At 42.1% G+C, this 23,306-nt stretch overlaps 1 protein-coding gene across 7 annotated transcripts in view; it reads right to left on the reverse strand.

Moving 5' to 3' along the window:
• Positions 1–23,306, reverse strand: part of GLIS1 (GLIS family zinc finger 1) — a 181,117-nt gene that overhangs the window by 124,152 nt on the left and 33,659 nt on the right. For 2 of the 7 annotated variants that reach the window (XM_068198802.1, XM_068198800.1), the window contains exon 2: positions 11,743–11,860. The exons of the other annotated variants lie outside the window; for them this stretch is intronic. The gene's annotated coding sequence lies outside the window, so the exon portion shown is untranslated. The remainder of the gene's footprint in view (positions 1–11,742; positions 11,861–23,306) is intronic. 7 annotated transcript variants of the gene reach the window in all.

Here is a 23,306-nt window from a genome sequence, read left to right on the forward strand (position 1 = left end):
TCTTTCTTCACTAACCATAAGCCTGAGGGGAAAAGCAACCTAGGAGAGAATGCAGTTGCATATAAATGACGATATCCTCTATCCTCTATCATACATGAGTACCCGCCCCCTCTGATCTTCAGCTCTATTTCAAAGATGCAGAAAGGAATTTAATGTTTATTCTGAGAGCTGATCCAGAAACTCTGTGTCTAGAAGGTTTCTTTCCAGAACAGCTGCACAGACAACCCACCATGAGCCTTAAGGATGGTGCTACAGCTGGAAAAGGGGATGAATTCTTCATCCCTGAGTTCACTTCAGGTGTCATTCTACACATCAGACATAACCCAACCACTGCAAAACCTGAAGAACTTTTCAAGCATAAAACTCAGAACATACCAGCACAGTAGCTGAAGACATTTCCCTCACAGATGAAATGGTAGTGACCAACAACCTCACTTAAGAGGGCAGAATAGACACTGAACTGCAGCAACCCTATCAAGACAATAAAGAACATGATGTACAATGGGTTTGGGCATTAATTCATTATCACTGACTGCAAATACAATTCAAGCAAAGAAAATAGCCCTTGGAAAGAGGAACAGACAGATGGAGAAAGGCAGATATTCGGGCATCAGCTGAGATGCTGTCCCTGAATGCTCATCCCTGGGAAATTCAAATAAATAAGGGAGAGGCTTTGCTGGAGACAAGACTGGCCCTGCAACTGGTTGTAAAGGCATGGCAGGCAGCTAATCCCAAAGGGTGGGCAGCAGATTGGAAGGGATGAACAGAAAGGAATCTGTTGCTTTGTCTGCTAGAAAACATTGGCAATACATCTTCATAAAAGTGGTCTCTTTTTTTTTTCCTCCAACCAGTAATATCAGTACAATGAGAGACAAACTACAGCAGCTGCCCCTACTGCCATGTCCAAGACATTCTGCAGAGCCCATGGGCCAAATCTAGAGGTGAGCATAACCAAGGTTACAGGAAATCTACAGTGGTGTGACTTAGGTCACCCCCAAAAGCCCTGGGCCCGTGTGTCATCCCCACTGGGACTCCCTCCAGCCTGGTGTGTGCTTCTCTGTGCCTGTGGCTAATCCATAAATCTCATCTCCTCATGCCCTGCCTGAATTTGGCTCTCTGCATACAGACCCAAGTGAAGGATGTTTTGGGGAGCCCAAAGTATGGGTTCTGACAAGAAGCTGAATGTTAAACACGTACTGAATCCCAGAGGGGGAACAGTGCGACTCTGGGAGCAATTAACTGCCATGTACAAGAGTGTAACTCCCAGAAGGGAAGGGACTGCTTCACTTACAGCAAATAGGACTAGTGTGTGTGTACATTAGTACATTATAGAACCTACTATAAATCATCCTAAAAGCAGCTACAGTAGTGGGAGGTACTTGTGACATGTCACCTCTGGCTTAGTCCCAACTTCTGCCAAGTAACAGGGAAATCCTAAAGTTTTTCTGAGGTGGTTCCCAAGGACATTTTGGTACCTAACCCAGGGGTACCCAGCTGCTGCCTCGTGCAGTCCCAGGGAGTAGGCAGGCAGTGCTCACGTGTACACAACCCAAAGCTTTCTGTTCACCTTCCTGAAGTTGTGCAATTCTGACTGAAACTCATCACAGCCTCTTGCGCACTGCTTCCAACATCCAGAATTGTTTTAAGTAGCACCCAAAAGTTAGCCAAGTGAGCTAACATTTTCCTTTGAACCCAGGAGCCTTTAGAAAGGTCAGTAAATTTTTATACAGTATAGAAGCATGGTGTGCTTGCTACTTAACAATCCAGTTCTGTGCTGGATCTGTCACCACTACAGTAAAAACTTTAAGTGTATCGTGTGCTTATAATAAATACTTTGCACAAAATTATTCATTCCACAGATGGACAAAAGGGACTTTAATGCTTACTTTGTTTGCAGCATGCTATATAAACCCTGCTAGTTACAGGCAAGAATATGGAAGCTGTTTTGTTCTATTAAATAAAGGAAACAAGGTTCACGTTTTAAAATTAATTCAATGAAAACTATTAAGTAGCTGGCTGCGAATGCTTTGGGAATTTATATATACACAGAGACATATACATTTTTACCTAATACTAATTTCCCTCTTAAACAAACACATTGTTAACCACATCATTCCCAAGGAGTTCTGCAAGGGAAAAGCCCCAAGTGAAGATGGCACAGCAACATTCATTACCCAAATATTGCAGCCCTGCCACATCTTCCAGCAGGCACAAAGGCAGGATAAGCCAGGGGGTTTTTCTGCCAACAGATGCAATTTGATCTCTCCTATAGTCATGCTGGTTTAATACTAATAGCTGAGGAGGAACAGCCACAGCCCTCTTGTCTCTTGGCAGTATCAGCATCACTTTGGGGATTAGTGCAGACTTCTGGCAAAGGAGTGATTTCTGAGAGCTTGTCTGTACTGGGCTTCGCCTTGACTTCAGCTCCCTTTGCTGGTTTCAGGGCAGCTGAGCTTTTGTCCTGAGCTGAGAACAACCTGACAGCCCCACGCCTTCTGCAGCCCGTTGCGAGCTTACAACACAAACCTAACCAAGAATTTTAACTGCTCCTTCCCCAAGGTTCTCAACTTTCCAAGAGCAAAGGTGCTGGCTTGAAGGTGTAATTTCCCTCTGTGATTACAGACTCTCTTTTTATCCTCAACCACCTCTTTAGTTTTCCTACTTAACAACAAGCAAGATGTGCGATAACATTAGTCCTAAACATCCCCACAGCAACTGGGGGAGGCCACAAATGATGGGTTAAGCATCCAACTCACAAGAAAGTTGAGGATTTGAGGAGAAGAGAGTTTCAGTTTAAATCAAGCCTATTATTTATCAAGAACCACAAACCAAAGCAACCTGAAAAAATATTAGAAAAAAAAAAAGCATATAATTAGGAAACATCACTGGTTTCCAAAACACTTTCATAGAACTTTATGTATCTATGTCTCTCTGAGCTTCCAACAACATATTTCTAATCTGTCACAGCACAAGTCACACATCATAAAAAGTAATAATAGCATGGCTGGAGTCAGAGATCCCTGCACCACTCACAACTACCCTACTGTGGAGTTTTTCACTCTCTCAGATGGTACTTCCCATGGCTCCTATCTCTCTCAGAGTTTCAAACTAACTCCAGATACAAATTCTGACTTAAATTAAGATGCTTGTATCAGGATGATAATTATGCATGTCTTTGAGAGCTGTAAGGATAATGTCTCAAATATTTTAGCTGGCATGTTTTATTCTACAGCTTCATCACTAATTTACTCTAATGACCTGTTTACTCTCCGGATTGTGTATAGTCCACAATGGTTTAAATTACTCACCTGCTTGCACTTAAACATTTGGCTTCTATAAAATTATCGGTAAGTGAAATGCAAATGTACTTTCCAATGATCAATGCCATCCATGTCAAAATCTCAGCTGGGTAAACACAGTTCAACCACACAGATTTATGCCACCTTTCACAGAACCATTTTGTGAAGATCTGTGAAAATCTCTAATAGAGATGCTAGTTTTTACTCCTGGCTTTATCTAATGGAGCTTTTAGCAAAGCCATGATGTATATTGAAGCTCAGACTACATGAATATCTTTAATGACAACTCAGCAACCTTTCTGTGTAGTCACATTAAAAGCAGCAGGGTCTGGTTTTAATCCAACTGGCTTGAGCAAATGCAACATTTAGGTAACTGCAAAATTGTATTCAGCTCATCTGATTTCATCAGTAGTTCAGGAGCTCTCACGGTGACATCAACACCTGCAATTCTCAGGTGTACAGTGGGAGATCAAGGCAAGATTCCAGGTTATTTTGCTCCATCTTGCTGGAGCACCTTGACTCCAGAAACTTCTGAGTCATACATATGCAGAATCACACAATGTTTCAGCACAGATTGTCTGTGTTCTTACTGAGATACAGCTCAGGATCCAAATAAAACTGAATTAGCACATCCAGGGAAACTTCCCAGCAACAACAGATTTACTCACCAAAATTACAACAAAGCCCAAGCATTTGAAAGCCAGACTAGATGAGTAAGACCATCAGGAAATTTTCACTCCCCATAGGAAAATCATCCTGTTCTTATCAAAATCATACAGAATTTTATGTGATGCTCTTTTTTTTTTTTTTTTTTGCAGTAACCACATGTGGCAAACCTGAGAGATGTCCTTCAGCACACAAGATATATCAGTAGTTTAGCTTCATGATACAAAATGGCAGGGAGAAGCAAATAAAGGAGAAAGACCAAGAGAACTATTGTTAGGATCATTTAGCTATTCAGAGAAAGAGAAAGAAAATTCAAGCATGTTTTCTTATGAAATAACAGTAACAATTGGCTTTGTCAGCTAATTCCCTACAGGTTTTATTGGTCTCCAATAGAGCCTTAGATGAAGAGCATCATGCAGATGAACTCAGTGAGTTGGCATGTGTCTGGGAAATCCAGCAGAAGGAAGGGAGATAGTTGTTTGAGAGAGGAAAATTACAGCGTGTGAAGGCACAACAGAGGGAACAAGAGGATAACAGGATAAAGTGATAAAGTGACAAAGGATCAGGGACAAAGCAAATTATCAACTTTCCTGAAGACAAAGCAAGAAATATTATACCCAAAGCAAAGGAACACTGGAGCAAACAACAGGATTTATTCAGGACATGATGTGATCTTATCACTGGAAGAAAATGCTGAAGATTTATCCCATCCATCATCTATCCACTCAAAAAAATCATTAAGAAATAAGGAGTTTCAGCTCTTCTCGACTACAACAGAACTCAGATTTGCCTCAGATTAATCAGAGACAAAACCTGCACAGCATGAACTGCATAAGTGAACAGGAGACAGGTCTGTCAAATGTGAAACACTTTATTAGAAGAAGGTCAGTCAACAAAAGTAATTTGTGCAAGACTGACACAAGGAAATAGAAGTATTGCTTTAATGTTTATGCTTTGGAAATACTAAAGGACAAAACCCATGGAAATCTTCAATGCCGTTTTTAGAGCTGCTTTTCAGGGAGGAGCTGCCCTTTAAGTCTGAGTGACTAATGGCAACGAATGTAATCTGTTTTTTATTTGCAGTGCCAGGCTCATTTGGCTTGTGTAAAATGCAACCCTTTGTTTGGTAAACAAGCAAATTAAAGTGGTGATCCAGAGAATCTTGGAAACTTTACTTAAATAAAGGAGCCTCTCTCTCTCAGAGTCATGGCTTAAAGTTGGAAGCTGTGTTACCAGATTATCATGGCCTTTGCTGTCAAGATTAAATAAATCAAATCTATGCTAATATAGTCATGCCATATAAAAGTAGTGAATAAACATCAATTTATTCATAAAGAAACAGCCTCAGCTCCTTATGAAGCCAGAAGAGGGCTGCCTGATGTATTATAACTTAAATAAATACATCACTGGAAATACTCTCAAAAATGACAAGTATCTATACCAGCGTTGTGATAGGAAGACTAATATAAAAAAATAAAGAAACAGGGAAAGAGGAAAGAAAAGTATGCCCAGCAAGAACTGGATAATCCCTCCAAAATATTGCTAAGATTTGGAATCTTTGGAAAGATAACCTAAGATATATGTGAACCTTGGGGGAATATTCCATGTGAGAGGTTCCTCCCAAGCAGTGAACAGGTCCATAGAAGCCAGAGTGACACACTGGCACCCCAAAAGGCAGAACCACACAGCATCACCCTGCTCCAGCTGAACTGTGCTCATTTACTCACTGCCAGCCTGCCTGGAGCAGGAGTGCAGATATTGCCCAGGATTCACGTGAAGCAGCAATCTCCCCGTGGATCCGGGGCAAACGCTGCTCCTTGCTGGTAAAGCTGCCTCTCCTGAAAGCAGCCAGAGACAGAAATGCAAGTGCAGCTGCTCATGCCAGTAAGAGTAAACTGCTTTGCTCTGCCCAGCTCTCAGCATCCCTGGGCAGAGCAGAGGCTGCAGTGACAGAGCCCGTGAATTTTGAGTGTGTCCGAGGCTATTGCAAGGAGCAAGTCAGTGCTTCCCAGGCACTGACTATTTCCAGACCATGGAAAATGCAATACTGAAAACAACTCGTTGATTCTCATGCTGCAGTTCTTCCAAAAAATAAATTATGCAAAAAATGACAACCTCTGGCTGCCTGGACCGAGCTGTTGTTTAACATCTTAGATGGGACTGCTGTCAGGTACTGACAGAATTTGGAAAATGCTTGCTTACAGAAACCAAAGGCTAAACAACACCGAGACTCCAAGGACATTGCTGGCCAAAACACTTGTTTCTCCCCTTCCTGCAGAACTAAGGGAGCAGAAGCAGGATTCCCTCTGCTGCATTATCAACAGATCACTGTGCTGAACTCCAGGCAGTTGCACATATTTAAATGCAAAATTCAAATTTAAAGGAGCTGGGGAAGATCTAATCTTGGCCCAGTGACATATAGGGTGAAGTAACACGTTCCTAAAGATCAAAGTTAGTTTGAGAAACTGGCAGTCACAAAACACATCTTTCCACCTACAAACAGAATAAGCTGTTAAGAAACCAGAGATATGGTAAATCTAGAAGCCCTCACCATCGTTTTCACAGGCCTACATTTCACAGTAAGGCTGTAACTGCCCTTGATTTATGCCCAAACAACACAAAGTCTGACAAATTGAAATATGCAAAATGAGATAAATTGAAGCAGGTTCCTTCTGAGCTGGGACGTGTTTTCTATCTCTAGTGAGTAACAAAGTTGAGCACACATGTAAATCCATTTTATCTGCTATTTCTCATTGTGAGGTTAAGCTCAAGACGGCAATAAACTCCCTTCTGAATTATTTTGATTTTGTTGGTTTAAACTTGATCCTCAATGCTTGAATTTTTTTTTTATTTAATTATACACACTCTTTCAGAAAGGAATGCAGAGGGCTCTCTCCAGCTTTCAGTTAGGATGATGAGATTACCTTGAATTTTGTAACACTGCAGCTGATATGTTAAACTGAAGATAGAGTACCCTTTGCCCCAAGGTATGTGTGATTTCTAAGAATCTACATATGCCAGTATCACTGTTTGGATATTAACTCAATGCAAATTCAGCAGCCAAAACACAAATTAGAGCTGGTGGTAAACCAACTCCCAATCTGTTTGGGACCGTGCAATGAGATCCCCCAGGAATTTGCTGTAATATTTTGGCTACTCTAAGCCTGCTGCCCGTGTACGTGGTCACAAGCAGACAGTCAGACCAACACCCTAATAATAAGCAAAATATGAAATACCACGACAGCTTGAGATAAAACTCTACCACACACTCATGCTCTCGTTGTTCTTTTTCCTTCACAGATAAATCACCAGCTGTTAGGGGCAGGGAGGAATTTATACCTTTTTTATCTCCTGGATCTTCCCTAACCCATCACATTGCCAACACCATGTTAACGGTTTTTGAATATGCCCCTGAAGAACAAAGATACTCCTTTTGCCAGATCCCAGTATTTACAAGCAAGCCCAAATCTGTGAGAAAATTCAATTGAATGCAGATGGCAGGAAATTCCTCTAAAATGACAGTGGCCAAATTCAAACCACAAGACATGAAAATAACCCAACGTACTAGACATGAAGAACATATCTTATAGATTTTTCCTCATGCAATTCACAATCTGTGATTGATTACTGGGAAGACAGACTGCAGATTTATTGGACTTCTGTAGAACAAGTATTCCATTTGCAACAATTAAATCTTATGTGGTTGAAAAATAGGTTGGAGGAACCAGTGGATGGCTCTGACACTGAGGAATGCATTTCTAGGTTGCCCGTAAGACTGTAGCTTGTTTAATTTTGCACTGCATCCCACTGTGCACTGATTTGTTAAGTGTAATTAAAAGGATTGACTCAATTTTTTTGTCACTGTATCAAAAAAACAGACTTGAGAAATACGATTTGTACTATAATAACTTAATTCTTTCAACGACAGAAGCTGTCCATCTTTTCTGTGATTTAACAGCTAACTTAATCATTTTGTGTTCTTAAAAAAAAAACTTAATAAGGTGCTACACACATGGCAACCTGCAGATGGAGGCTGGACAAACTAGTCATGCTTCAAACTCATATGAGGAGGAAGATAGGAAGATGATGTAGTTTCCATGCCAAAGAGACCAACTACATATTGGTGGCTGGACTAAATCTGGAAATCACTGAAACACCAGAATGTGTACTTCTCTCTGTGTCTGCTGTAAAACTCTGTGGCAACCTGAGGACAGAAAGGCTGGGTCTGATATCAGACAAATCCCACCAACCTGCATCACAAGAAACAGAACAGCCATCTTCTTTCCTTTAGCTTTGCCTCAAATCCAGGTGACCAGGGAATTTTGAAGGGCAGCATTCACACATTACCTATCTGCTACCACTTATTTTTGTGTAGTTCTAGCAGATTTTCAGGATTATTACTGTTTGTGTCAATACACAAATGAATTACTTGCCCTCCAGTTATGGGCACTCTGGTTAGCTAACTAGAGACAGAAATGTTATCAAGCAGCTTAGCAATACCAGGAAACATGGGAAGACCTTGCTGAGGAGAGCAGGGATAAGGCTGGAGGCTACAAATGGGTGTCCCATTAGGTACCACTCACTGCCCCTAGTCCTGCTTTCTTCTGACCACCCAGAGGAATTCAGCTCCTTCCCCTCCATTCCCTACCACAGCTCCTGCTAGGACAAGACAGGCAGCAGAGCCTTCCTGCTGGCCCTCGTGGCAGGCAGAGGCTGTGTCCTGGCCACAGATTGTGTTGTACACACAGCAGCAGACAGAAACCTGGCAGCCCCTTCACTCTCTACACTGACCCCCAAAGCCCTCCCCGGCCTCTTGCACTGCACATCCATCAACGTTCACGGGAATTCTGCACGCGCAGCCAACGGGAAGCAGAAAGCCTTGCTGAGCCTGCAAAGGATACTTGTCTAATAGCACACAAAACAAACACAACCAATTCTCAAATTAAATACCATCTCCTCTCCCAGTCACTGGGAAACAGGTAGTAAAGGCAGCTTTTGGGCCCTGATGAGGACTTGGCAGCCTCTCCTCCGGGCACAAGGAGATAGACAGTGTGGATAATCTGTTCTACAATAACCTGGTGAATTGCTCAAGTATGAGCTGCCCAAGGATGTTGTTAGGCGCCACCAGCTATGCTGATTTTATGAGCAACAGTAAGTTCTGTGCTGGGGCTAGGAATACCTCTTCTTTAACTGGTCTCCAGGTACTTTTTAATATAGCTATGAGAGCCTGGAAAACAATCTGCCTTGCAGACAAGCTTTCTCTCTCTCTGCCTTTATCCTCAAACTTCTCCCTGCATTTTCTTTTTCAAAATAATTCTTCAAACTCAAAAGTCCAAGGAGATATCAATGGAAAGAACAGCAAAGACATGAAAGCAATTATGACTCAATCATGAAAATATAAACAAGTCTGATTTTCAGTAAATTTATATGGGTAGAAATGCATCAAATTTATTGCATTGTTACCAAATGACAGTGAAAAGTGCAATATCCAAATTCTAATTTCTATATCAGTTCTTGGAAGGATAATCTGTCAAATAACTACATTTAAATGCAGTTATTTAAATGCTTTAAAAGTGCATCAAATTTAAATGTTTTAAAAGTGCATCAAAAGGGATGCCGGTATAAAAAGGTGTTAGTGAATCCCTCACACTTGATATCTGAACACTACCAAACCAGAGCACTGATCTGGGAGTAAAAGTAATGCTGTTTTGACTCACTCATCTTCACTGAAGCCAATGAAATCCCTCCCACTGAGCAAAATCATACCCTTTTAAGGATGACAAATAAAATCTGGTGAAGGTTGGCAGGAATGTGATATGATTAACATCTGCCTTTAGCATCCATGAGAGAAAACTGGCTCTGAGCCTGACCCTGTGCTTTAGGTGATACAATTTTTCAAGACTTTAGTTTTTTTAAAGACTGCTGGACCAACTGACCCTGTAAACTCACACTCTAACTGAACACAACTGCCAAAAAAGCATCCAGTCTTAATTTCAGGAGATAAAGAGCCTGCATATATTCCAGGGATGCTTTACTCTCTTATTAAGAATTTATTACTTTTTTTCATTTTATTTGTTTGAACACTGTTTCCAGTCCCCAGTTTTTGCTATGCTTTTTTTCTGCTACATTAAGAATCCTTTAATGTACAGAGCTTTATTGTCATCAAGTCACTCTACCTTCTAGCTTATTGGAAAAGTTAAGCACTCAGGTCCAGGAAGGTTTCTTCCTCTTTAATGCACTTTTTCCAACTTGTAATGTTCTACTGGGAGCAGCATAAAACTCTCTAACACCTCAGTGTATGTACTGCCACTGCTGCCCAGAATTCAGAACCAGCTCAGGAGATCAGGCTTTCTAGGACAAGGAGTCTCTTCTACTGCACCAGCAGTATACAATACCAAGCTGTGTTAAAATAATTTTTTCTCAATGGGTTCCAGCTTCTCAAACAACTGAAAATGTACCTGTTACACTACTCTGCTCCTGTCATGATTCAGCACTGACTCCACCTCCACATCCTGCAGGAAGTTCTCCCAGCAATGGTTTAGGAGCTCCAGCCTCAAGTGTTAAAGGGCTTGACCACTGCATATGCAAACCCACTGGATCCACCTACTCTGGACTTGCTACTGTCAATTACTCTGAGCCAGCACTTTTATCTGTTTAGCAAATGTTTGAGCAATATCACATGATGCGTGTTGGGGCTTTTATGGTTTTTGATTGTTTGAGGGGTTTTTAAGAAAACCTCAAGCCATTAACCTCATAACCTCAAGGAAATGTGACATCAGATTTATTGGACAAGACGCACTCTCCTTACAACCACGCTAAACTAACTGCATGCCTGTTCTTCAATACTTCATCAAACCATGATATTGGCAAATGTTAAGTCCCATTAACTGGTTCAACAGCACCTCATGTGTTCACTTTTATATGCTTTGGTCCAAAATCCATTTCATGCTACTTTTCACAGCAATGCCATCGGTAAAACTTTGAGGCGTAAGGAGAAGAGCCATTCTAGTGATGTGACACATTAGCAGCAGCATCCAACAACAGTCACAGAAGTCATGGCTCCTTAGTGCCAGAAACAGAACAGACAACCACTGATTTTGTACACAGCGATCAAACAGAAAGACAGGAGAAATGGGGCGAGGTGGAGGAAAGGAGGAGTGTGAGCCTTGCTCACAGTCAGTCTCAGTAGCTGCTCTATATCCAAGGAACACACTGCAGAGCAGCTGGGGCTGTCAGAACCTCTCAGGGCTATTAAACACCTCAGGAAAACTAGCCTATGGTTTTAGTAGTATGATTCATTTGAAGAGATAAAAAGATCTCCGAGATCCTCATTACCCTTTAATTCATTTCTCTGAAGCACCATTTCACAGTGAGCCTTTTGATTCCTCCTCCCATGCTCAGCTCTGAGCACAGGGTAGCAATCTCAACTCCTGCCAGCACTGCAACTGGAGACAGAATTAGACATCTCCCAGCTGTGTGCATCAAGAGGATGAACTCACTGCAGACCTCTGGGGTCAGCCTGGGCTTCATTCAAACTTGTGCAGGAGTCAGCAAAGCCAACTGAGTCACAGGCAATCTGCTTCCCACAGAGCCATCAGCTTTTGAGGATGAAGCAGCTGCTACTGCTGCAACACTGATTTGTGTCACACTTCTGATCCCATGTGACTCACCCCCACGTTCCCTCTTATCCCTATAGTTTCTTTGTCCCAGTCTGTCTCCAGGCCATGCTGAGGGTAGCACAAGACATCTATGTGGTAATGGTTGTCCAGTCACTCACCTCCCACTGCTGAAGAAGAGAAAGCACCAGAACAGCTCCTGCCCTCAGAGCAGACACCAGGAGAAGGAGGGGATCATTCCAGCTAGTCAGAGAAACAATAAGTATGGAGAGGAAAGGCCTATAAAGGGAAAAACTGACATTAGGTCTTGAAAAGCCAAGTTTCATAATTTGAGGAGAAAGAATGGGAGATGCATCCTAGGAAGGTGGTTGGAGGGAGGAAGGCAAGTAGACAGAAATGATCCTACAGAATACACTGTTATTTGTTGTTTAAAAAGGGAAGCACGAGTGTAAGTGCACAGGATGAAATTAAGGACAGAAAGCACGAAAATACAGTCTGATCAGGGAGATCTATTCTGTTACACACAGGTTTCTCCAGAAAATACAATCCTTGATAATATGAAGAAATCACTAGTAAACCTGTGGTACAGAGAAACCACACAGTGGCAGAAGGAGCATTTAGTCAAACAACTCTTTTTTAGAATTTAGGATAGAGAACATCATACAACACTTCTGTATATAAGGATGAACAGGAATGGACAAAGGATCTGGGGACTCAGCCTCTGTTTCCCCACTTGCAAACAGGGGTAACTTCATGCCACAAGGGTAATGTAAAGATGAAAATGAACCAGAAGAGCCTGTAATACAAGATGCTGCAAAGAGTGGAGAATACTACTGCTAAAATGGGAGGAAATCTAATGGAGCGAAGACAAGAAGTACCACCCAGGAGCAGAAAGAAAATGAAAAGGGTAAGGACCTAAAAATCATGACAAGTCCTACAAGAGCTCTGCTGTGTTTGCAGAATTGTCTGATTAAGCTCTTCAAGGGCAACACACTTACTGTAAGTGATGTCTAACTCATGTGTGAATCACCCCTCTCTCCATTACCTGCTCCTTGTAGCAAAAAAAAAAAAAAAAAAAAAAAAAAAAAAGGTACATACTTCTGTCATGCTCTTCACTATTCACTCAGAGCTGTGCTGGCTGGACATTCACAACACAAATACTTTCCACTAATGTTGCTCTTGGTGACAACCCCTTCAGCATCTAGCTAGAAGCCCTGTGGAGCAGCTGTTCTACCAGGAAAGGTGAAGGTAAAATCATCCTCTACAGTCAGTGGTTTTGATTTTGCCACAATTCTTCCTTCTCCTGCCTTGAGCTGCCTCCTGCCCAGGTACTGTCAGCATACCCACAGATCTTGGGAACCCTGGCAAACACTCAGCTATTACTAGAAAAAGAAGGATACAAGTAACTAATCTGATTGATTCCACAGGCAATACTCAAAACACCTTCCACACCCGGGTGAACAGAAATGCAATAGTGCCAGTGCCCACAGTGGGTGGGATCTCCAGGATCTCAAGCCTGGAGCCAAAAGATACATCCACTGCATGAATTACAAATTGGTCTTTAGGGAAAACAAAACAAAACAAACACCACATTTAACAAGTACTGATGATCCATATCTATCAGAGGTAAAAAAATTCAGAGGCGATTACAGATCCCTAGAGGGGAGCAGATAAAAGTGAACAGGAAATAACCAGAGGAATCCCAAAATCCTGTGAGGGGGAGGAAGATTTCTACAACGTGCTGATCGAAGGTCAGCATGAACCAGCACAAGCAGCACAGCTGCATTTAAACCTTCACACATTACTGATGACCTCAATCACATGCTGGAGCTCTGAACTGCTCAGGTGAGCTGGATCCATCAGCACAGGCAGATGGCAGAGTCTGGCAGCGCTGTGGAGGTGGGTGATGTTACCAGCGGGGTTTGCTGTGACCGAGCACTGAGTCACTCTCCCTGGGGTGACAGGGCAGGGTTAAGTCCAGCCTACAGCCGTGTCTTTGGTGACAATGCCCCTCTCTGTGCCACACAGCAACTGTTTGATGGGGCATCTGCTCAGCAGCCCCTGGAAGGGTCTCAAGGTCACAGAAATTCTGCCTGGTCACACCAAAGTGCTGGTTCAGTGGCAATTTAAAAGCAACATTCTCTCTCGAAGTACTCCTGACGCCATTCTCCTCTGCACGAGTAAACAACAAAGAAGTCATTTCAGTTTCTGTAAACATGTTTTTCTTCATGAGCTGGCTGCTTGGTGTGCATTACATGCCGTGCTGGCACGGGCTGAGATGTCTTACAAAAACGCTTTCCACTAATACTGGAATCTTTCTACTCTGAAGGAATGCTGGGTTGCACAAGAGAGGCACCAAGAATCAGTTCTGCCTTTTCCCCCACTATTTCAGATACCAAAGAATTGGTTTTATGTTAATTGCACATTCCAGTTTTACAAAGCCCTGGGGTGTGAGTCAAAATTTTAAAAGAACTTTTTCCCCCCGTTTTTTCAGAGGAGAAGAAAATTACAATATTTAAATAAAGTTAAATGAGTACTTATTAGGCTGAAATAGAGAACACTGATTGTTCCAGAACAGAACAGCCAAATTCTGTTCTCACTCTAACTGAATAAATAGAATACAGTGCATGCTATGAGAGCAAATGAAGAGAGATTTTCACCGTACAATTTTGTATAAGGAATAGATCAGCAGGTAACTGGTGTGGGAACTTGAAAGTAAGCAAAGCAGGATTTAGCAAATGGGATGCTTTTCCACACCCATAAATTGGAATTATGAACTGACTCCACTCAAGTGTGCTTTCTTTCCCCTCGGTCTTCTCTAGGCTCGATTCTTACAACTCCTTCAGTGGAGCTGGCAGACGATGATGTCCCTGATGATTTTGATGACAACCTGTTAAAATAACTGTGTCATTTTTGCTCTCTAATAATGAATACTCCAAAGCTTCCGCTGGGGATCTCCTGTCACATTCTGATAAGAGTCCCTGTTCTTCCTAGAGAAGTGAGGAAAAGCATGCAGCACTTACTTCAGACTTGTTGTGAGCTGAAAACTTCAATGTATTAACCAGCACTGCAGCTAGACTGTGGATCTCCAAATGCTGCTGGTTCCCAAGATAAATGTAATATCAAACTCATCCCTCCCCTGAGCTGTCATTCACCTGCTTGGCACAGATTCTTACCAAGTCAGCAAGGCTCTCCCAGACACTCTGCAGTAACCAACTGATCAAATGGACATTTCACAAATACAGGGACTATGATGTACTGTGGCCAGTGGATCACAGAAGGAATTGGAATATAAAGTCCATTAAAAGTCAGCAGGATTCGTACTGTTCCATTTAAGAAATATAAATTTTGGAGCAGTTTTGATTAATGTGTACTTACTGTCAGTCTCTACAGAGATTCTCCATGTCCATAAAAACTCTTTATCCAGCCCTTTGTGCCAAAAAGTACCAGCCTGGCTTCAGCTCCTTTGAAAGCTAATCAAAATCTGTGCCTCAATTCACTACAGCCTACCTTAAACTTTACACTTAAATTCAGTCCTGCACTCATCCTGTCTAATTTGGGAGCACAAGAGCCTTTTACAGAAGCCAGGAGAGAGACCCACAACTTCAGATCTTAAGTGTCTGAATTAACCTTTGGGAAGTATCTTTGTCTTTTCACTAACTGCAGAAGTGCCCACAGATCTGGCCTCTCAGCAGAAATGGTTTTAATTTTAAATTCTAAATTTAGCTGGGATGCCACTAGTAAGATGTCTTAGTCCAGAGGGACTTTATGGTACATTTGATTATTCAACTGGAATATTTTTATCTCCACAATCACTGGCTCGTTTTGTTTTTTTGGTTTTTTTTTAATTAATAAACACAGGCTACAGTTTTCAAAGGCACGTTTTGCAGCAGGCATCTGAAGGGGAAGAATTTTGCTTTCTGCGAAGCTGGCTTTTGCTGCTAAGCGCATGAATGAAGACGAGAAGAGGGAGCCGGGTGCGTTTCGGTGCGGCGCGGTTCGGTGCTGCCGGCAGTGACACTCCTGGGGCGGAGGCTGTGCCGGGGAAGCGGAGCAGCCCGAGAGCAGCGCCGTGCCGCGGTGGCCGAGCCGCGGTGGCCGTGCCGCGGTGACCGAGCCGCGGTGCCGCGGTGGCCGTGCCGCGGTGGCCGTGCCGCGGTGGCCGTGCCGCGGTGCTGCGGTGGCCGTGCCGCGGTGGCCGTGCCGCGGTGGCCGTGCCGCGGTGGCCGAGCCGCGGTGGCCGTGCCGCGGTGGCCGAGCCGCGGTGCCGCGGTGGCCGTGCCGCGGTGCCCGAGCCGCGGTGGCCGTGCCGCGGTGGCCGAGCCGCGGTGGCCGTGCCGGCTCCGCGCACGTCTCGGAGCCACCGACAGAAAAAGGAATGAAAGGTTTGTTTTCTACCCACGTTCTGCCACGGGGAGCGAACGGCCCTTGCTCTGCTGCTCACGCTGTCCTCATTACCCGAACTCCCGGGATCAAATCCTTAGGTCGCTGTGTACATGATCTGATAACTGCAGGCAGCAGCTTTACAGCCCAAAGCGTTTCACGCTGCTCTGAGATGCCACAGGTACTGTAATTCAACTCAGCTCCCCGGTATCACCTTTCCAGCATCCATTATCTTATCTATTATCTTTGCTCTTTAGTCTTAAATGAAGTTAATTCCAATCAGACTGCAGAATTTACTATAAAAGCATCTTATTTCTTGCGAGCACATTCTTTGGGCCACCAGAGTGCTTTATGCCAGATGTGCAGCTCTGTACACAGTAATGGGCTTCATGAATTACAAACCTTTGTGAAGGAGTAAAGCAGTCTCATCTGCCCCTTGAAACAGTGAATGAAAACGCAGCAGAAGAAACATCTGCCCACTGGGCTCATGTCCATGCTGTGCTAGAACATCTCATCACCAAGATCAGCTTGGCACTGCATACAAGAAACAGCTGTAAAATGCTGAAGGAGAAATCCTTGTTTAGAGTGCAATTAGAATGTGCTTTTCTTGCTTAAACAGATAGTGATGTGAAAATAAATATACACAGGAAAGCTCAGATTTACTGCTCCGTTAACTAGACAGCTCTCCTATGGCTTGGATCATTCAGTAACAGCCCTGCCCTCCCGCTACACTCCTCTCTGTTCTCAGCATCACTCTATAGATGGGGATCACCATGTTTCAAAACATCATCTTCTGTCTTTTTGTCCTTTGGCATGATGCAGGTGCCTCTCTGCAGTTCCATTTCTTTACCTCTCAACCTGAACATCACTTGTATCTCTTCCCCTCAGGAAGGCCACTGAATTGCCTTGGTGCAGATTAAGTTATCCACGAATAACCCACAACAAAGGCCCCTGGGCAGCTGTGTACCTCTATGGAAGAATTACTGGCTCCTCTTTCATTTATTCAGCAAAAGGCCACCTGTGAGTATGCCCAGTGTGCCTGCACACCAGACAGTACAAGAACATTAACTCACAGTAAATCTGACACGCACAGAGTGGGACAAGCTGACTCCATGCCCTGTAATACTTCCCTGAACATATCTGCACACCTGAACAGCCAACAGCACTTCAGGAAACCTCAGAGATGTCCCCCCTCTTTTTACCTGGGCAGAATGTCCTAGAAAAGAACAGGGAACAAGTGGGGCTAAAAGCATCAGCTGTAGACACTTTTAATTACTTTTTGCCAAGCTCAAACCTGTTCAAATTCAAAGAGATACGGATAATTACAGTATTTTTAGAGCTCGTGTCACATCTTTTTGCTGATGTTCACGAATTTTCACTGCCACCTGCCCTCCATAGCTACCCAGCATCTTACAAAGAAATAAAACTCCTCTTCCAGATACTTTTGTATGATTTTAGAAGTCTCAGTATTTCTACTTTCTTTCAGCACTCGATACAATATTCAGTAATTCATGGCCTAGCTGCAGCAACCTTATTTCTCAATTATTTAAAATATTTCCTTTCTCTTCCCATGAAGTTTGAACGTGAAAGAATCTGGTTCCTCACTCAGACTAAAAATGAAATACAAGGATCAGACTGGATAAGGTATGATTGGAATAAATACACAAAAGCATGCCTGACTGAATGAAGTACTTATCAGATGGGTACTTGTTCATCCAAGGCCACGAGCTGCATCCATGATTTTCCAACATGTGTGGCTGGCCAACAGGCTCTATTTCCAGTCAGGAAATCACTGTGATTTGCCCCCCAAACCATTCCTTTGTCAAGCACCTAAAATTACTCCTTTTGGTTATGGACTATGGACTGTTTCAGTCCATGGAACGTCAGATGGCACATGCCCATGCTACAAACTCCGTGGAAAAGCACTCAAGGGCTGCAAACAAATGGAAATAGCAAAATAACTCTGTTCAATGTATCCATGGCTACCCTTTCTCAGCATTGCAGTTAAACTCCAGCCAAAAGGGACACTGTACAAACAAGGGGACAGCAGACATAAGCAAAGGCAGAGAATGTACCTCAGAGCAAGAGAAACCACAGAGATCTGGAACTTTATTTCAAACCCAGAGATAACAGGAGGTGACCAAGCTACATGGTGAATGGTATAAAGGTAAGCAGGGAATAAATTAATTCTCACCTCCTTGTATCACAAGATGATAAACAAGACTTCAGCAGAAAGGAACCACCCCATAAGCACAGCACTGCAGCACCTCCTGAGACATCCAGGATCACTGCAGGCTGAGACGGGACTCTCAATTAGATGGATCAATGGTCCAAGCCCCTTTGACAAGGCCTTTGTTTCTGCTATCCTGAGTTATCACTCCTAGAGGAAAAGGGCTTTTTTTTTTTTCCATTTTCTGAGTTGTTTGAAAGCGAAGAGGGATAGAGCACACAGGGCTCCTGTCACCCAGGGAACAGACAATATCCTCCCAGGGGCTGGTCAATAATCACAGCTGTATTAACTGGCATCAGCTAACAGTTACCTTAAGCAATAAAACAGTCTCAAAGCTGGAAGAGTCCATTAGAGAGCAATTACTCAGAATAACAGGGAAGGTAATAACTTTCCATATCATACCTTCAAACTTTCAGACACATGGCACTGAAATCCAGTACAGCTCAACTGTAAATCAACTGTGCATCACAGGACTATTAAATGTTTCAAACTGTTCAAAAAGTGTTTTCCCACCGCTTGGTACAAATTGAATCAAGATGTATTCACAGCTGTATGGATATCAGAAAGAATAATAATTTATTTTTTTCTCCATTTCAAAATCAATTTCTATTGGCGTATCTAATTTAATAGCTTTTTTGGTCCAGTTTCACAGAATATGGCTGAAATGCAGGAAAGAAAAATGGTTGTTGACACCTCAAGCAGGCATCTTTAGTCATGAATGGAAGCTTATTGTGCAATAAAATGAAAAGATCCAAAAAGATCTTTAAAATAACTTGTAAAGCTTTTTGGAAAGCTCACAGTGATGAATTTGCTGCTTGTTTACTAAGAAAATCCAGCTTAGATTCAAGATGAAAGTGGTAGAGAAACCAGATGTTAGGACAAATATCTGAAACTAGCACAGTGCAAAAACAATTTAGAACTCATGTTTTTAATGATTCCTCCCCACTTCTCATTCCATTTTGACTTCGCTGGAGCATGATGGCCTCTTTAAATTATCTCATCCTATCCTAAAGGTCATGCTATAAAACTCAAGTTTGAGTTTTATACCAGCAAACTGATTTCAATCCTTGACAACTTTCCTTCAGGACAAGAAATGACAAATTTCCTTCCCTAACATGTCATTATATATTGTGCAACCCAAGCAGTAAAATACTACTAAGCAGCACATGGATTATGGACCACTCCACTCACATTCCTGTAAGGTGCAAAGGAGAGGAGGCACCAAATGCAAACATCACGTGGCAGTTTTTGTGTAATCACAATGGTTCAGCTTTTAGTGGGGAGTTTCACTAAAATACAAGCTATGAAAAACCATCAGAGAATATTGTGAATGCATATGTTAAAAAAACTGACTAGAAAAAACTGTGGTAGCCAGACAGGTGAAGGTCTATAAAACATGAGCACTAATTCAAGAAGTCCCCAGACTGCACGCTATTAGTGGCAGGAAGTTTGACTACAAGCCTGACCTTCCACTCTTCCTTCAGCATTTGCTGCCACTTTCATTAATATAGAGAATATTGAACTTTAATCCAGTATGGGTGTTTATACATCAGGGAGTATCAATCAAATGTATCTGTCTCATGGAAAAGAAATTAGAAGGATCCCTAAGATGTTATCTTTACAACTCTGCCTCAAATCAGTGTAAATTGTGTCCAACTCTTCCCCAGCAGAAATCTTCCCACACAGGTGGTGATTTCACAAACTCTCTGCCCTTCAACACCTCAAGCTCTCACACTGATCTACAAGGGTTGATCCAGTTGTGTGTGAGAGTCCCAAACATGTCATCTCATGGTGCTAAGAACTAGGCTTTCTACTGCCTTTCCTTCCCAATTAAATCCAAGTCTATCATCTCTTACTTAGCTCAGCCTTGCCTCCTAACAAGTAAAGCTGCAGTCAAACCTTGTGCTGTGGCACACAGAAATCAGGAAAAATTCTCCTCAACAGTTTATTTTTAAATTATTATTATTACTAAAAGTAATTGTGAGTGGCAGTCATGTTTACTGCCAGAGACATCCCTGAATTCACCTTTCAGCTCAGGGGGAAATACTGTAGCACAGTGGCACTAAATGGCTCTGCTGGCTCTACATCACACCCCACCTCGTTTTGCTCTGTAACATACACAGAACAGGCACAGCCATTTCATGGACCATTTCATGACCCACTCACACCGAGGACACACCAAGTCCTAAAGCACATTTCCATGATCCCAAGCCTTTATCTTGAAGTAAAGCATTACTAATCACTTGGTGTTGTGGAAGACTAACAGACGGATTTGAGCTGCATCAACATCCAATCAATCGGGGATCTAATATCAATTCTCCAGAAGCCTAAAAGCATCACAACAATTTTAAGTAAGGCTTATCTTTGCCTTTACTACAGCAAGAAAAACAAAGTTCTGAACTCAGATTTCAGAGTTTTTCTTAAAAATGTATTCCTGAGACACATAACTCAGAGAGGAAAAGAACAGGACTTCTCTACAAACATCTTTACAGGCTCCTTTTACACAAAGGCCTAAACCACTGTGTTATCTAGATACACCACAAATATAGACGTGAAGCCTCTCTATCATGGAATCACGGAATGCAAAAATAAACAGCTGAGCTGAAATTTTCTGCTGGAAAACAATCCTGTTAAGTACAGGTGGGAAAACAGTATTACTTTTTGCAATCAACAGGATCTATTTGCAACTTCAACAATGTGTCCATACTATCCATCACTGCAGGACCATGGGTGTTACAGAAGTCATGACAGAGTTACGTCACCAGAGAACAAGTCCTCTGCTTGAAGGATGTGCTCTTTTCCTTTGGTTCTCAGACAATCTGCAATTTTCCACAGTCATCAAGGTTTTAGCCAATACACAGTAAGATTAAAAATATTCTACTTTTTGCATTAACTACATAAAACAAATTTCTCAATAATCTTTTAACTATTTGTAATTTTATAGTTTTACTTTTTTTACTACACCTTTGAAAAGTTACCTCAATTTTCTTAGAACTTTTTTCTCTGATTCTGTATTTTCAAAAGGTACTTAAAATGCAGATCAGATTGTGTCTTTTGATACTAAGTTTTCTAGTTGTCACATTGCTTTGATTATTTCTAACATCTGGGATCAGCATGTGCCATTTCAAGGCATGAAAAAGTTTGTACAATAGAACGGTCAGTTCTGAGCAAGAATTCTGCAGTTTGCACTATTGATACTATGCACCTCTAGAGAGTCAAAGTGCACTGAAAGCACTCCAAAAGCACATTTCTTCCTGGCTTTTCTCTAACTCTTAGCTCTGAAGACTTAAGCAGTCAGCCAATAAAGCCTTCTTGCATCAGCTCCTAAATTCTACAAAAGGCATGTTGGGTGCATCAGCATTTTTCTTACAGCTGGAGACAGGATCTGCCTGAGTAAGCAGTGCTGCAGAGGTCCTCATGTGTTTCTTTTGATGCATGTGATTTGCCATGGGGGCAGACACTTGTTTCTATGTGAAGGAGGGCAATGGGAAGAGACAGCTTTAGTAGGAAAGCTGATAAACCATTTTCTCTTTTCTCTATGAATTACAGTCACCAAGATCAGACTCTTGGGTATGCACTTTGCTGTTTTCTTTAATTCAAATGAGTAAGTTTTCAATGTTGTCTGCTGTTTCTTCTCCCATGGAGCCAAGGGCTCTTGAAAAACCCGCATGAGTGGATGGGCCCTTTCTGCAACCATGTCTAGAGGCCTCTCTTTTCCCAACTGGAAGAACAATCCAACATGGCCTTTCCACTTAAGCCTGGCTGAAGTTTACTGTCCATGTCTCCCATTTCTTCTACACTATTGTCCTCCTTCTCTCAAAAATGGCTTTCTGTGCTGTGTTCCCAAGGATATGCAGTGTGTGCTGTAGGTCTGGCCAACTTCCTCTGCTCTGCCCATTTTTTCCCTTCCCTTCCCAAGCTCCAAGAATTACCTCTGCATGAGGAGTGACCAGCCAGGCAATGGTGAGACCATCATCTTTTTAGTGACCTTCTGCAGACTCAAACCCCACACCCATGAAGTTAAAGGATTTCATGCTTCCCTTATAGATGTTTTAGTTTTCTGAATGCTGCAGTATTTCTATAAAACTTTGATTTTTCCAGACAGGATTACCTAATGGATAAATAAACCACTATTGTGCTGTATCACTGTGCTAGTAGTGATTGAACAAGCATAAAATCACACAGTGTAACTTCCAGATGCCAAAATGAAAATCACTTAAGCTTTCTGATTGCTGGGGAAAAAAAAAAAAAAACAAAAACAAAAACAAAAACAAACAGAGAGAGAAAAAACCTACCAAACTTTCAGCAAGATTCAGCTTTTGGTGGTTACAGTTCTATCCAATGCTGTCTGGAGCAGAATCAAACTGCAGCTCATCGAGAAAAATATAATTTCTTTACTTGACAGGGTGCTCAGATCCCTAATTTGAGGATTTTTAAGGTGGTCAAGGCACACAGGGCTTCTACTGTTGTAGCTTGCACCAAAGAACTGCACTTTTGACCAACTGCACAGATGAAGCTGTTATGCCATCCATGTTTTCCAGCTGGGAGAAAAAACAATCTTAAAATCTATCTGAGATCATTGCAAAGCAGCTGATACCGTTCAGAAGACCACAAACATGTGGGTGAAATGCTAAATTTTCAATGCTTTTTAAAGAAAAAAGAAAACAGGAAGATCCTTATGAAAACACTAAGTGGGAGATATTATCTTGCCTGACAAAGGCTTGCACTGCAAGACCACTAGACTAAAGAAACTGAAAATAAACCCTTTAGCAAAGAATAAAGTTGAAATCAATCTTAACCGTCTTGGTTGCAAACGGAATCTGATCCTCATATTTCAAAGTAGCTGAAAATGACTCAAGACAAATTCACAAATCCAGTTACTCAACATGAGATAATGGAAATTATGGCTCTATAACTCATAAGGGATGCTTCTCAGAAAAATTCTGGAAAGCGCTGTACAATTATGGATGATGAAACAATGGATTTCTCCAAAAGACAGCTAGTGGTTTTATGTCTACAGTATGTGGATGACAACATATGAACAGTCATAGAGAATTTGCCAGATCCTGCTAAACTTGTGATGAAATCTCATCAATAATTAGAATGTTGTGT

Source organism: Anomalospiza imberbis, chromosome 9, assembly GCF_031753505.1.
Source record: "Anomalospiza imberbis isolate Cuckoo-Finch-1a 21T00152 chromosome 9, ASM3175350v1, whole genome shotgun sequence".
Lineage (NCBI taxonomy): Eukaryota > Metazoa > Chordata > Aves > Passeriformes > Viduidae > Anomalospiza > Anomalospiza imberbis.